The 15966-nt window shown below is 39.1% G+C and overlaps 1 protein-coding gene and 5 non-coding genes across 6 annotated transcripts in view; all 6 read right to left on the bottom strand.

The window, feature by feature from the left end:
- LOC150088989 (potassium channel subfamily K member 18-like) overlaps positions 1-15966 on the bottom strand; it is a 69773-nt gene that overhangs the window by 25280 nt on the left and 28527 nt on the right. The window lies entirely within an intron of this gene.
- On the bottom strand, positions 1177-1247 carry TRNAA-UGC (transfer RNA alanine (anticodon UGC)). Its single transcript has one exon. It is a non-coding gene; the product is annotated as a tRNA-Ala (tRNA).
- TRNAA-UGC (transfer RNA alanine (anticodon UGC)) lies at positions 2876-2947 on the bottom strand. Its single transcript has one exon. It is a non-coding gene; the product is annotated as a tRNA-Ala (tRNA).
- Positions 3992-4063, bottom strand: TRNAA-UGC (transfer RNA alanine (anticodon UGC)). Its single transcript has one exon. It is a non-coding gene; the product is annotated as a tRNA-Ala (tRNA).
- TRNAA-UGC (transfer RNA alanine (anticodon UGC)) lies at positions 8977-9048 on the bottom strand. Its single transcript has one exon. It is a non-coding gene; the product is annotated as a tRNA-Ala (tRNA).
- TRNAA-UGC (transfer RNA alanine (anticodon UGC)) lies at positions 10319-10390 on the bottom strand. The gene has a single exon. It is a non-coding gene; the product is annotated as a tRNA-Ala (tRNA).

The following is a 15966-nucleotide window of genomic DNA, read 5'->3' as shown; positions in this document are numbered from 1 at the left end:
CGAGGAGTTCACAAATTGGACCACAAGAATTCGTGGATTGAAAGAGAGTGTGAGGAAAGGGAAGGCGAGATAAAAGACCTAGTATTTACATGATTTTTGTAACCTATACTTTTTGTATTTTACTGTATGTTCCAAAAAATTTTGAAGTTATAAAAATATGTTTTTTCATTTATTATTTCAAAGAGAACAATTGTAGGAGCCTTATCATATATGCGTATAGCACCCATTGCCTTCACCACGTCCGTCTGTCCGTCCGCATGTAATAACTCGGATATTATTGGATGGATTTCCATGAAATTTTTTATTTGTCCCTTCTAGAAAGCTTTGTCGAGCCATTCCAAATTTCATTAAAATTGGACCACTAGAAATCGAACAATTACCAATTCGTCTCCTGGTCGATTGATTTTCATCATATTTTACATTTCGCTCTTTTAGAACAATTTTTCGAGTACCCAAATTTCACTAAAATCGGACCAATAGAAATCTGGCAATTATTATTTATTTTTTCATACGTGTCATAGACTATCCATATATTGTACCTGAATCACTGGATATTATGTTCTTTGCCATGCTCTGGTTGAAGGAACGAATAAGAAATGTGGCAGTAAACAAAATGTTCTCGGTCAGCGCATAAAATTCCTTGCTTTTGGTTCTTTTACGTTATTAATCACGAATTACTACTATTGGTCAAAGCGATTGAAATATAACGCACTGCGTAAATTAACTAACTAGTTTGTTATCAGTTTACTAAATATAATTAAATCACGAATTATTACTAATCGTGAATTATTAATCATGGATTATTATATTAATCACACACGAGAGACATGAAATGCATGTTATGTTTCAATTATTATTAAAATTCAGGATGAAATAAGTAAAGTACATTACAAAAATGTTGACTGCATATTAGGATGTGTGGTGGTGTTTAAATTTCACCAAAAAAAGAGACATATATTTACAGGTTGGTGGTCCAATTTAATATTGAACCACCAACCTTTTGAGGCTCCACACAAGTTTCTTCACAGTCCATGGTGGAAAAATATAAATTTACTTCCTCATACATGGACCATCCGTTTCTTAATAGGTACAATTGGACAGGTACCTATGCAGGGTCAATTGGAAATGTAACAAAAAAATCGCCGATAAAGGAATGAAATGTAAGGTAAACTCAAATGGAGGTGCCGGGTATCGAACCCGGGACCTTTCACAAGCAAAGCAACGCTCTACCACTGAGCTACACCCCCTTTCATATTTAAGCCTTGAATTATGTCTTAAGAAATGAAACTTTAAAAGTACTTCTTGGTTTCTAATGTTCTTTTAGAAGTGTAAGCGTTCTTCATGCAGCGTTAATGATTTGTTAGCTGTTGAGGGCCTCCACTCGAGAAAAAGTTTTATTCTTAATGCAGTTTTTAATTATCACACTTCAACATGGCCGCCATCATTGTTGACTGAATTGAAGTCTCCCAGATCGTGGTTGGTCATTAACTGATCCAGTTTCTTTAAAATTTTTCATCCATCTACTTATTGGCTTTTTCTGGGGCGCATCTTTTTTATAATGAGTAGTGGACGTTCTTCTAACAGCTGTTATTGATTTAAAATCTGCAAGCCAAAGCTTTAATCATTAAGATACACTCCCCAGAAAAAATATTAGAGTCCCAATTGTACTGTTATGCAGCTGACATAACCTTTGCCTTTCTCAATTGGTGTAGCCGGATTATAGATCTCTTTGCATGCGAAAGATGCAGGTTACTTACAAAGCAACAACTCCACTTCATATTTATCTTCTTCCTCTTATAGAAGCAAATTCAATAAAGAGCTATTTACCAATTATTTTAACCATTAAAATACTACTTCTAATTATCCAGCTGAGTGTATAATTACAAATGTTCATTGTAAGAAGAGTTAGTAAGACCGAATTATGCAAGTAAAGAAATAAAATAATAATAATAATAAAACAGATTATTCATATAATCCCACGTTTAACAAGGTAGACATCTGAATCCGCTTTGGAATCATTGAAACGCAGTGCCTCGGCTACGCTGGGAGGCAATTATTTGTAATGTTCCACAACCGGCTGGCTATAGATGAACTTCAACGGATCCAGCATTCTTTTATTCCCTGAGATTTTATATTCTTCCCCACCCCACACACACCCATGTTCTTTCTTCATCTTCGAAGAAGTACGCACCTTCCAGATTCAGCCTCAATCTGATATTTTCCTAAATATCTAGTTATCAATAGGCGATGGTCTCTGAAACTCTTTTCCAGAGGGTAAACGAATTTGCTCTTTCTTAGATGGATTTAACCTTCTAAATCTGAACTTCTTCAAATTACCCATAACAGACTGTTCAACTTGATGATATCAGTCAACAAGACTACGATTCCAACTGTAAATTCGCATCAGAATTCGCATCAGGATTCGCAGTGGCTATAGATTATTAGACAAGAAGAAAAGTTCTGATATTCGCAAATAATTAGGTATTGATTCAATAATAGAATCTACAAATACAGAGTAAAATGGATTTATCATTTGGACAGGATACACCCAGCAAGATTACCAAAGAAGATTATGAAATATCGGCCAGTTGAAAGAAAAGATCGAGGACGTCTGAAGAAAAGATGGACTGAGACCGGAACAGGCCATCTGCTCTAATTCCTTGAAAGGATGATGATCACATATAACAATCTGTGAGTGCTTTTTTCTATTTGGATCTCTAATAAGAAACTGATTGCCATTGTAAAAAGAATTACTTGACCGCCTCATATACGAGACTTCCCTTTCTTAACAGGCAGAACGCTGCCCATTCTTGGTTATGCAGGGTCAATTGGAAAAGTATGAAAAAAACGAATATAAGCTGGAATAAAAAGAATCTGGAGGTGCTGGGGATTGAACCCAGGACCTTTCACATGCAAAGCGAACGCTCTACCACTGAGCTACACCCCCGTTATACTCTTAGACTTTGCAATTCGTCATAAGAAAGCAGCCTTTTAACGTAGTTCGTGTTTCTAATGTCCTTGTAGAAGCGTTAACGATTTGTTAGCTGTTGATGGCCTCTCCTGGACGTAGTGATATTTCAGTGGTACAGCGTTCTCTCCTGACTGACAGGTCCTGGATTCGATTACTTCCACCTATAATATCCTTATATTTTCATTCCATAGTCCTTTGCACTTAAATAGAATACGATTAAGAATACGTGGTAAAGACAATGGATGCTCTGCGCACCCATTGTCTTTAGCACGTCTGTCTGTCTGTCTGTCAGTCGCGTTGTAATAACTCGGATACTAATGAATGCATTTCCACGAAATTCTTGATTTGAGCCTTATACAGAATATTAGCGAGCCGTTCCAATTTTAAATAAAATCGAACCAATAAAATTCCGACAATTATTATTTGTCTCCCAGTGGATGGATATTCATCAAATTTTATATTTCGCACTTTTAGAACAATCTGTCCAGTTCCACGATTTCATTAAAATCAGACCAATAGAAATCTGGCAATTATTATTTCTTTTTTTTTCATACATATTACATAAACTATCCATATACCGTATATGGGAGCTGAATCACTGGATATTCTGTTTTTTTCCAGGCTCTGGTTGAAGGAACGAATAAGCAATGTGGCAGATGTGCATAAACGAAATGTCCTAGATTAGCAAATAAAAGTCGTTGCTTTCTGTTCTTTTCAATTAATAATCAAGAATTATTATCATTGGCCAAAGCGACTGAAATGTAACGCACTGCTAAATTAACTAACTAGTTTGTTATCAGTTTACTAAATACATTAATCACGAATTATTGCTAATCATGAATAATTAATCATTGATTATTATGCTAATCTCAGTCGAGAGATTTACAATACATGTTATCTTTAAATTGTTATTGAAATTCAGGAAGAAATAAGGAAAGTATGTTACAAAAATGTTGACTACATATTAGGATGTGAGCTGAATTTCAAAATTTATCAAGGAAAAAAGTAATTAAAGATTACTGGAGGTGCCGGGGATCGAACCCGGGGCCTTTCACATGCAAAGCGAACGCTCTACCACTGAGCTACACCCCCACTTGTTCAGTAGCGCACTTAATCGATTCTTACAATAATGCTTCGAAGAATGGGTGATATCTATTAGTGGCAGAGCATTCAATTTAAATCAAAATTTGCTTTCTGAATGGCTTCTTTGTTCCTTTATAGCCAAACATTAATAAACGACTTATATAATTTATTCATTAAAATGCATTCCCTGGAAAAAAAAATAAGCTTGAAATCAAAATGGATGAATTCGGTTATCCTAATTTTGAGCCACTTCTGTATCTTCCACCTCCATTCGTAGTAAGGACAGCGAAAATCCTCCATATACCAATTTAGAATAAATCAGTTAAACTGAAATTGAGGGGATGGACCAGAGAAGGTGACCTAATTTATAATTCTATTCTAGTCACCACACATCTCACGTGATTTCGTTTAAATTTATCTTCTCGAATTAGAGCACTTGGTCAACCTTTTCTTTGAACTATTCTCTGTCTCCTTGAACAGTGTCCCCAAAGATCGTATGGTTTCAATAGACATTCATGGCTGTTTAACAACGTTATACAACAACCGGAGGATTGAACTGGAGACCTTCCACCAGGAATGCGAACGCTCTGCTATTGAGCTACACCCATTACTGAAATTGTTACTTTAAGACTTCAGAATTGCCTAGAAGGGTCTGGGGAGTATACATTGGTTCATTATTTTACGTTTCAGACAAATTGGGACATTGCTCCTCAGAATGTGACTATATTTCCTGAATGCTGTCCATCCAAAATTTATTCTTCTCTTCACTTCCAGCCATTTTATGAAGCACGGAGTAGAAAAGAAGTGATATCCATACACGCTCCTGAGATGTGTCCACAACAGTCCAGACTCTGACTATACGATGTATCTCTATTCTCCACTAACAACCCAACTGCTCAGCATGGGAATAGCCTTAGGAAAAACAAAGTAAATCCATGCTTCGCCCTTAACATACCCACGGAAAAGGGGCTCCCAACGGTGATTGAAAATGATGAGATCGAAAATTACCCAAATTCTCTGTCATCTCTCTCCCCGAATTTTGCGATCCCTGTCATGGTTTCAACATATCGAAGACCAGCGACTCATCACAAACGGATCAGACCGCGTACATCCCTCGCCACGGTAATGAGAACGGCTTCATTCCAACTCCTATTCCAAAATGTGCGATCCATGAGGAATAAACTGAATGAAGTTGAGGAGCTCTTGCTGTCCAGTTCAATGGACGTGGTTTGCTTCGCAGAAACCTGGCTTGACCCCAATGAAGAAACACTTTCCTCTATTTGTCCTGCAAGGTATCAGATGGTGTGCACGTCTAGAGAAAACCGGAGGGGAGGAGGAGGAGGAGGAGGAGTTGCAATTTTTTTCAATGAGCAGGTATTTTCTATCCTCCACTCAGTATCGAGCCAGTCTGACTCTTTCGAGGCAATTCTAGTTACGCTAAAATCTAAAAACAATAACAGCCAGAACAATTCTCTCGACATTGTCGCAGTGTATATCCCATCGGTTCCAGACGCACAAGTAGTTGATGAACTCCTCAATTGGCTGCTTAACCATCTCCATTCATCACTGAAACACGTCGTGTGTGGGGATTTCAATCTCCCGAATTCTCAGGGAAGCCTCAAGCGGAGACTGAGTCAGCGTCTAGATATATTAGATCTCAAACTGGTTAGCACACCACCCACGAGGGGCGAAAGCACATTAAACCTTGCGTTCGTGTCAGCAAATTGTGTGGCTAATCAAAACCCTACAAGCAACATACAGTCTGATCATAACCCCATTATTCTCTCTGTGCAAATAGAAATGCCCATCACTTCTGGAAGAAGGAAAGTCACAACCAAAACAATTACAGCGCCCAAATACCCTAATCCTGAAAAGTGTGTTTATGCGGCTCAAGCAATCCCATGGGATGTCCTCGAGGAATGCGATCCCGAACTTGGGATTGGCCTGATGACAAGATGGATAGCCACTGTTTCTCTCAATGCTGCAACGAAGAAGCTAACCATTACAGAGCATTCAAGGGCCTGGTGGAATCCAAAAGTTTCTGAAAGTTTACACGTTAAACAGAATTTGCACAAAAAATGGAAAAACTCAGGCTCACCCTCGGACAGAACTGCCTATTCCCGAGCTAGGGCGCTTTTTATTCGGAACAAGAGGGAGGCGATAAAACTTCACCTAGAAGATACCATAAATAAGGGGAAACCCTTCCATAGAATCCAATAAGAGGACGCCATTGACTCACTCAATATGAGCAGCTGGCTCGACCATATAACTAGATTCGCTGCTCAGCCAGAATCCACCACACCAGTGGAATTCCCAATCAATCCGATTTCGACAGACCCCTCAAATTCAGTTCACCTCACCAAATACCAGCTGATCGACGCAATGAATAGCTTAGCACCTACGGCTGCATCAGGTACCGATGGAATTCCTCAGTTTATGCTGAAACGCCTCAGTACATTTGTTGTTGATCCTATCCTGTCTTCATTTAACAAGATCCTTAATCAAAATTTTTTTTTTCCTATGTGGCATGTCAATCTAGTAAGACCGATGCTGAAAATACGCTCTGCTTCTCAGCCCAGTCACTTCCTTCCAATTTCCTCTGCATCATGCCTATTAAAGCTCTTTGAGAAATCTCTTCTGAGAACATTAACCATCCATGTTATGCCACAACAGCTGCCGCAGATCCACTATGCTACCCGATCAAGGTCCACCGCTACAAATCTAGTCACCACCACTACCAAGGTCCTCGAGGCACTTGAGCACAGTTCGGAAATCACCATTACGTATATCGACGTCCAGGCAGCATTTGATTCCATATCCGTTTGCGCGTTGGCAAGGCTACTACGTGAGTATTACCTCATTAGTGGAGACGTGCTCTGGTTTATTCAGACAATGCTGGAAAACAGGACCATTACTGTTCGCGATGGCAATCTGTGTTACACCATGACTATTACAGCTGGAGTCCCAGAAGGCAGGGTCCTGTCTGGAATCTTGTTCTCAGCTGTTCTCGTGCCATTTGTGACAAGCCGAATTGACATCGTCACCTTTGCCGATGACATAAAACTGTTTACTCCCATCAGCGCTGGAGACACTGCTGAATACATCAATACCTTAATCTTTCAGAAAATCCGGAACCTTGAGGCTTTCCTCTCCGGTTTCCGACTTTAAGTCAATCCTGAGAAGTCAAAACAGTTGACTTTCTCTCTCAAATGGAACCCAATAATAGTGCAACCCATTTTAAGAGGATCCGCGATTTCTACCTCCAACAACATACAGATCTGGGCGTTATTTTTGATCAAAAGCTCTCCTTTCTACCGCACATAGACCACCTGCAAATAAAGTTCTGTCGACTCCGGTGGATGATTAAACAACAACTATGCACGGCCATAACCAGGATGTTGGGTGCAGATATATTAAGATATGTGTTTATCCGGTCATACTCTATGGCGCCGAAGTCTGGACTTCTACTGCTACGACCCATCTTAGACGGATTTTCGCGGGGGAATTCTGGATTCTGAAGTGGGCCATATGGAAATTTCGGGTTCCCCCTACACCAAGGACCACCCAGATGGAGGCAACTCTCAACATCAGACGTCTTCCTGTCATCACTCACGAGAGAAGACTCGTCTTTGCCATCAAAATGATGGTCGGCATTATTTCAGTACCAGATTTCTGGGCTAACAGCGGATGGAGGATCCCGGTCCCAAGCCTTAGGGCTAATACCATCCTACAGGTCATTTCAAACCGGTTAAAGCTAACTGATCGGTTCCCAGCCGTGCAAATGCTGTAAGACATACAGTCCTTAGACGGTGACCTCTACAAATTCGCAGTCGACAAGGAATATAGGCAGAAAGTACTTGGTCGACATCCTTCCCAGGACCACGTCGCAGGACATTAGAACCTGCTCCAGGAGACCTATTCATCACTGCCTAGAATCTATCATCCCAGTGTTCAAACCTTTCAGGAGTCATAATGCTTTTTTTTTTCTTTTCTTTTTTTTTGTGTTTATGTGATTTCTTTTATGTAAACCCCTGGCTTGTAGCCGTGAAGGGAGTTGTACACAGCAATGTGCTTTCTGTATATAATAAAGAGTTCTTCTATAATAAATCAGATTCATACAATCCCACTTTCAACAAGGTAGACATCTGATTCCCCTTTGGAATCATTCAGACTTACTGCCTCGGCCTTGCTGGGAGCAAATTTCTTGTAATGTTCCACCACCGACTGCCCATAGATGAACTTCATTGGATCCAGCATTCTTTTATTCCCTGAGATTTTATATTCTTCCCCCCCCCCCCACACACACCCATGTTCTTTCTTCATCTTCTAAGAAGTACACACCTTCCACATTCAGCCTCAACCAGATTTCTTCCTAAATATCTAGTTGTCAATAGGGGATGGTCTCTGAAACTCTTCTTTTCCAGAGGGTAAACGAATTTGTTCTTTCTTAGATGGATTTAACCTTCTAAATCTGAACTCCTTTAAATTACCCATAAGAGACTGTTCAACTTGATAATATCAGTCAACAAGACTACGATTCCAACTGTAAATTTGTATCAGAATTTAAAGTTGGAATCGCAGTGGCTATAGATTATTAGACAAGAAGAAAAGTTCTGATATTCGCAAATAATTAGGTATTGATTCAATAATAGACAGAATCTACAAATACAGAGGAAAATGGATTGATCATTTGGACAGAATGCACCCAGCAAGACTACCAAAGAAGATTATGAAATATCGGCCAATTGGAAGAAGAGATCCAGGACGTCCGAAGAAAAGATGGACTGTGTCCGGAACAGGCCAAGTGGTCTAAATCCTTGAAAAGATGATGATGACATACGCTGTCCATTCTTGGTTATGCAGGGTCAACTGGAAATGTATGAAAAAAAAAAAACGGAATATAAGCTGGAATAAAAATAACTTGGAAGTGCCGGGGATCGAACCCGGGACCTTTCACATGCAAAGCGAACGCTCTACCACTGAGCTACACCCCCGTTATACTCCAGTAGTTTGCAATTTGTCATAAGAAAGCAGCCTTTTAAAGTAGTTCGTGTTTCTGATGTCCTTGTAGAAGCGTTAACGATTTGTTAGCTGTTGATGGCCTCTACTCGACGTACTGATACTTCAGTGGTACAGCGTTCTCTCCTGACTGAGGGGGTCCTGCATTCCATTACTACCACCTATAAAATCCATATATTTCCATTCCATTGTCCCTTTCACTAAATAGAATACCAACGAATGGAAAATATTCCATTCAGAGCCTTCAAAGAAGTTTCTTCACGGCCCATTGTGGTAAAATATGTTTATGTGGAAAAATATCAATTTATGATGAAGAAAGACCACTGTGACTCAAATAATTCCCTTTTGAATTCATCGCATTTCTACTTAAAATTTATAAATTATGACAGTCCAGCGCAGACCCCATCCAATCATGATGGGTGGATTTTGTTCCACCCTCTTCAAACTCGTGACAACTTGGTTTTCTTGGACAAGGATTAGACGATCGTGGAATTGTCTTTACCACGTCTGTCGGTCCATCCACATGTAATAAATAACTCGGATACTATTGGATACATTTCCACGAAATTTTTGATTTGAGCCTTATACAGAATCTTGGCAAGCCATTCCAATTTTAATTAAAATCGGACCAATAAAAATCCGACAATTATTATTTGTCTCCCAGTGGATGGATTTTCATCATATTTTATATTTCGCGCTTTTAGAACAATCTGTCGAGTTCCATGATTTAATTAAAATCAGACCAATAGAAATCTGGCAATTATTATTTCTTATTTTCATACATATTACATAAACTATCCATATACCGTATATTGGAGCCGAATCACTGAATATTCTTTTGTTGTCATGCTCTGGTTGAAGAAACGAATAAGCAATGTGGTAGATGTGCATAAAGGAAATGTTCTTGGTTAGCAAATAAAAGTCGTTGCTTTCTGTTCTTTCAATTAATAATCAAGAATTATTACCATTGGCCAAAGCGACTGAAATGTAACGCACTGCTAAATTAACTAACTTGTTTGTTATCAGTTTACTAAATACATTAATGACGAATTATTGCTAATCATCAATAATTAATCATTGATTATTATGTTAATCTCAGTCGAGAGACTTACAATACATGTTATCTTTCAATTGTTATTGAAATTCAGGAAGAAATAAGGAAAGTATGTTACAAAAATGTTGACTACATATTAGGATGTGAGCTGAATTTCAAAATTTAGCAAGGAAAAAAGTAATCGAAACTACTGGAGGTGCCGGGGATCGAACCCGGGGCCTTTCACATGCAAAGCGAACGCTCTGCCACTGAGCTACACCCCCGTTGTTAGCTAGCACTTGGCAACGTGTTTTATAAGAAAGGGAATTCCACCGTCCTTGCCCTTAAATGGAATACAAAAAAAAAAAAAATTACGTGGGCTGTGTGGTCGATTTTCTGTTTGCTGGACGAAAAACCAGAGTTTCCGGGAGAAAAAACCATGCTACCCTCGCCAAATACCGACTAACTCAGCCATTTTGTGAAAAATGTCCATAAAAATTCCTCACATCATCAACGGGACTCGAACTCAGAAGTTGCATTTCTTACTTGTAGCTCTAAAGAACCTAAAGAAAGTTGTTTTTTATGAAGGAAATGCAATTCAATGTTCCATCTGTGGAACGAAAGAAAAAGAGAGTTACTTCTTGAAAGGTATAAAATATGGCTTGTTAAGCATTTCAAAAATCTTTAGGTATAAACAGGAAATAGTTTAACTTTGAAATTTTTAAAAGTAACAGAAGAGAGATAGACAACCGAGATTAAAATAATAGCTCTCTTCAATGCAGTAAATTCGAAAGTATTTTTGAAAGGAAGTCATGGTTCAGTTAATATACAAATACGTTATTCCTTTTATGATTTGTAAAAGACATTGGTCCTTGATTGGTAAATTATCTACTAGTTTTCCAAGTATAACATAGGAAGTTCCGAAAGCTATAATAAGCTTGGAAGATTTCATAATTTCAAAAGTAGAACAGTTGCAAATCATTTCCAAGTTGACATTTGTGACAAGCTAAAAAGCGAATTTCTCTCAAGGAAATTAAAGATGGCGCCATCAGAAAAGTTACTGTTTGCTTCCTGTATGGGGAGATAGAATAAACAACAACTTGGGGTTGGTTGCATGCTTGAACAAATTTTCGGTATAACCGATACAGTTGTGGAAATGGATGCGTTCTAAGACACGTATTTACAGTGGAGAAAACTCTGACATTGATTAACAGTGCAATCTAGGGACGTTTAGTTAAAAATTGCATTCTGAAGAACACACAACGTGGTTTTTTTAAGAGAAAATCATGTTTAACTAACCCAGTAAACTATTTTGGCACAATTACTCATGAGCTAGATGTAGGGAACAATTTTCATATAGTTTATTTGGATTTTAGCAAGGCATCAGTCCCCCATGAGGAGTTACTGTATAAGCTGGAACATGTTGGGATTACTGGAAAGATTCTAAGATCGATTGATGGGTGGCTGCAGGGCAGAAAGCAGATGGTCCAATTAATGGATATTCTTGAATTGGTGTAACATCAGAAGTGGAGTTCTCCAAGGATCACATCATGGGCCACTGTTGTTCCTGATTTTCATAAACGACATTGACGAACGAATAAAGGGCGTGAGTTAAACTGCAGAATTAAAGATTGGTAGAGTCATTAATGATCAATGCCATGCATTGATCCTTCATAATGACTTGACAGACTTCAAGAATGGTCAGAAAAATGGTAGCTAAGTTTTAATGCCGTAAAATGCAAGGTCTCACACTTGGGGAATAGCACCCCCAAATAAATACACTTGGTGGAGTTGAATTAAAAAGAGTAGAGGAACAAAAGGATCAGGGAGTTATGGTAAGGGCAGATATGATCTCATCTGAGCAGTGTAAACAGACGGCCAGGAAAGTCTATGGTGTCCTATTAATGATTTATCGAACATTATCCTGTACAGATAAGGTGATCATAATTCCACTGTATTGTAAGATCGCATTTGGAATACTGTGTTCAAGTATGGAGACCTCATCTGAAAAAAAGACATCGAGCTTCTTGAAAGGGTCCAAAGAGGGGCAACTCAGATTGTGAGATTAGTTAAAGGGCGACTATACGAGGAAAGACTCTGATTATGTGGGCTACAGAGCTTGGCAACTAGGCACCTCAGAGGGAACTTGACTGATGTTTATAAGTCTCTAAAGAAAAGTTTATAAAATGAATAAGGGGATGTTCACTGTTATAAAGAGTTCCTGAACTAAGCCCCATAAATTCAAATTACAGGGGAAGACGTTTGGACTAGACTGTGGGAAGTTTTATTTTAGCCAGCGAGTCGTTGATTGCTGTAACAAGTTGCCTCCGCAGTTTGAAGAAATTCACAGGTCAACTGGATAGATAGATAGATAGATATCGATAATGTAAATACCTTCCGGTATAAACATCAGAAGCTCCAAATAGAGTTACAACACAATAATTTGAAAATAACTTGCATTTGTCTTTTCCATTTAATATTGTTAAACGAAATTTTAAGTTATTTTGCTGCCAACTATGAGCTAAAACTAGTTTAATGTTATGATAATTTGACTGATGTACAATGCACTGTTCGACAAAATTAACAGAACACGTTAGAAAACGTGGTGTAACTCGTGTTATACTCGTGTTCTCTGATAAATTCCGTGTTAACCTACGAACAAATTCTAGATGTTATTTCATCTGTAGACAACGAGGAATGCGGTACCGTCCCTCCAACATCACAGAAAGGGACACTTACGGTGGAGGCCGCATTCTCGCATGAGGCAGAATAATGACAAACGGCCGCAACCCTCTTCATGTTTTTGATAGGGGTACCGAACGGATCCTCGAACCCTATATGCGACTTTTTAGGGGAGCAGTTTTCCCAGATTTTAGCATTAGCATTAGCAAGGGCACATGATGCAAGAAAGCAAGATTATATAGCATCAGCCAAAAAAAAAAAAGAAAAACAGAGAAACATACCCCATTCTCATTTCACTCATCCAACCGCTCCAAATGTTTGTCAAGTTCCGCTTTGAATCTATTTAAGCTATCAACTTCTACAACGACAGATGGAAGCTTGTTCCACCAACCAACTACCCGCTGACTAAAGGCAAATTTCAGCACATCTATCCTACATCTATCTTTCCTCAATTTGAATTTATGCCCTCTCAGGCGATTATTCTGAGCAAGAGGGAATCCCATCCGCATTGAGCAAGAGGGAATCCCATTCGCAATCCCATCCTCAAACCATTCAAAGCTTTATACACCTCAATCAGATCACGTCGCAGGGGCCTAATTTCCAGACACTGTAATTTGCAAAACTTAAGCCTTTCTTCGTAAGAGCAACTCTTTGTTCCATTCACCAATCTTGTTGCCCTTCTCTGTACTCGTTCCAACAGCTCTACATTCTTCCTAAAATGAGTTAAAATGAGGCCTCCAGACCTGTATACAGAACTCAAGGTGTGGACTGACCATTGCCTTATACAAGGGGATAATCACCTCCTTATCCCTGATAGAAAAATTCCTGTCTATCATTGACAAGACACCATGAGCTACTCTTACAGACCATCTGCACTGCTCAGAAAACTTCATATCTGCCTGCACAATTACCCCCAGGTCCTTTTCATTCTCTGCCACTGTCAGTGTGGTACCACAGAGTCGATACGTCACTCTGGGATTGCTGCTTCCCATATGTAGTACTTTACATTTGTCAATGTTAAACTTCAGTTGCCACCTCTCAGCCCGTCTGCTCAACTTTTCTAGATCCTGTTACAGCAGCGTACTGTTTTTAATGTCATAATAACCCTGCCAACCTTCGTATCGTCTGCAAACTTGGACATTAAGCTTGATATACCATCATCAGTATCATTTATAAATACAGAAAACAATAATGGACCCAACACTGAACCCTGAGGGACTCCACTGATAACATTAGTTCCCGATGAGAAGTGTTCATTGATTACCACTCTCTATCTTCTCCCCCTCAACCACCCCTTTATCCCTAGCAGCAATCTGCCTCCAATGCCACACTGCTCCAATTTGTGCAGCATGTATCAAAAGTATGTTTCATGTGCAACAGTATCAAAAGCCATTCTAAGATCCAAGTATATAATATCAAAGTTATTCCCTGCATCCAGTTCTTTTGTGACCACATCATAGTATCCAATCAAACTGGCCAGACAAGGTTTCCCCTTAACAAAACCATGCTGTGTCCGAGGTATAACTGAAGTCTTGTCTAGATGATCCTGCAGTGCTTCTTTAACCAGTGCCTCCATTATTTTACCCAGAACAGAAGTTAAACTCACAGGTCTGTAATTACTTGTGTCAGCCTTTGATCCTCCTTTGTGAATTGGGGTCACATTTGCACATCTCCAGTCTATGAGTACCTCCCCTGAGTCCAAGGAAGCTCTCATAATTATGGCTAAGGGTTTGCTTACTTCCTTTGCTGCCTCCTTTAATATAACTTTATAGATCCCATCCACCCCCAGTTGCCTTTCTTGTATTTATCTTCAACAATTTCTCCTCCACTTTACTCTTAGTTATTACAAGATTCTCTAGCTTACTGCCAGATTTGAATACACCTCTCTCATTCCCCTCGCTGAATAACTCCTCATGTGTGAATGTCGATGCAAAATATTCATTTAGTTTGTTAGCTACCTGAGCAGGATCATCTACAGTTGTACCATCAATATCAAGTGGACCAATCAGATTCATCCCCTTCCTTCTAGAGTTTACATAAGTAAAGAACTCTTTGCTGTTTTTCTTCACATCCCTTGCCAAAAATTTCTCGTAATCTGCCTCCGCCTGCCTAACCTCCTTTGTAACTTGGTTACAGATCAACTTGTATCAATCATAGGCTTCTGTGTCACGTGTTAATTTATATGTATCCCATGCATTTTTCTTCTCTGCCATATGCCTCATTAGTTCATCTGACATCCATTTAGGCCTAAACCTTGAACAATATTTCTTAGTTGGTATGTAAAGCCTAGTAGCTTCCAAGATAAGTTCCTTGAATCCCTCCCATTTTGAATTTGCCGTTGGTAACATCATCAGTTGATCCCACTGTACAGAATTTTAAAACTGTCTCAGACCAGCGTAGTCACCTTTACGAAAACAAAAACCCTTCCCTTTACCTCTGATGGTAGTTACCTCTTTGAGTAAATCCCACTTCAGCACACTGTGATCACTACCACTCAGTGGTTCCTTTATCTACAGATTCTTAATGCACGAAGAATCACTACTGATAACCAGATCAAGAGTATTACTCCCTCTTGTTGCCTCCCGAACATGCTGGTGTAGAAAACAATCATCCAATAAATCCACAAAAGCCTTGCTTGTGTGTGAGTGAGTGACCAACCCACAAATTCCAGTCAAAATCTGGGAAATTAAAATCCTCCATTATAAGACTCTCTGATTTACTGGCCCACTCTATTTCTCTGCACAATTGCTCATTATACTCATCAGATTCATTAGGCCTATAACACATACCTACTCTCATTTTTCATTTTCCAGTGTTTTGTCACACCAAACAGACTCAACATTGCATTGTCCACCAACATCAATTGGATGCACTTCCTTAGATTTTGTGTGTTTCTTAACTAATAGCATAACCCCTCCTCCTTTCCTATCCTGTCTATACTTTTTGTGCACATTGTACTCCCCAAATTCCAGTTCTGCACTTCTTATGTCTGTGTAACACCACTTCTCTGATATTCCAACAATATCTTCCTTTGATGTCTTGACTAGCACTTCAAGCTCATCGATTTCAATAACTTACTCCTAGCATTGGTACATGCAAGTATACATGCACCTGTTTCTACTCTTAGTTACCCTAACACAACCCATGTATTTACTTGTTCCACTATGACTCCCAGCAG

Source organism: Mastigoproctus giganteus, chromosome 3, assembly GCF_048544385.1.
Source record: "Mastigoproctus giganteus isolate SK-2022 chromosome 3, ASM4854438v1, whole genome shotgun sequence".
Taxonomy (NCBI): Eukaryota; Metazoa; Arthropoda; class Arachnida; order Uropygi; family Thelyphonidae; genus Mastigoproctus; species Mastigoproctus giganteus.
Note: the sequence above shows the minus strand (reverse complement) of the source record. Positions and strands in the feature narration are given on the sequence as shown.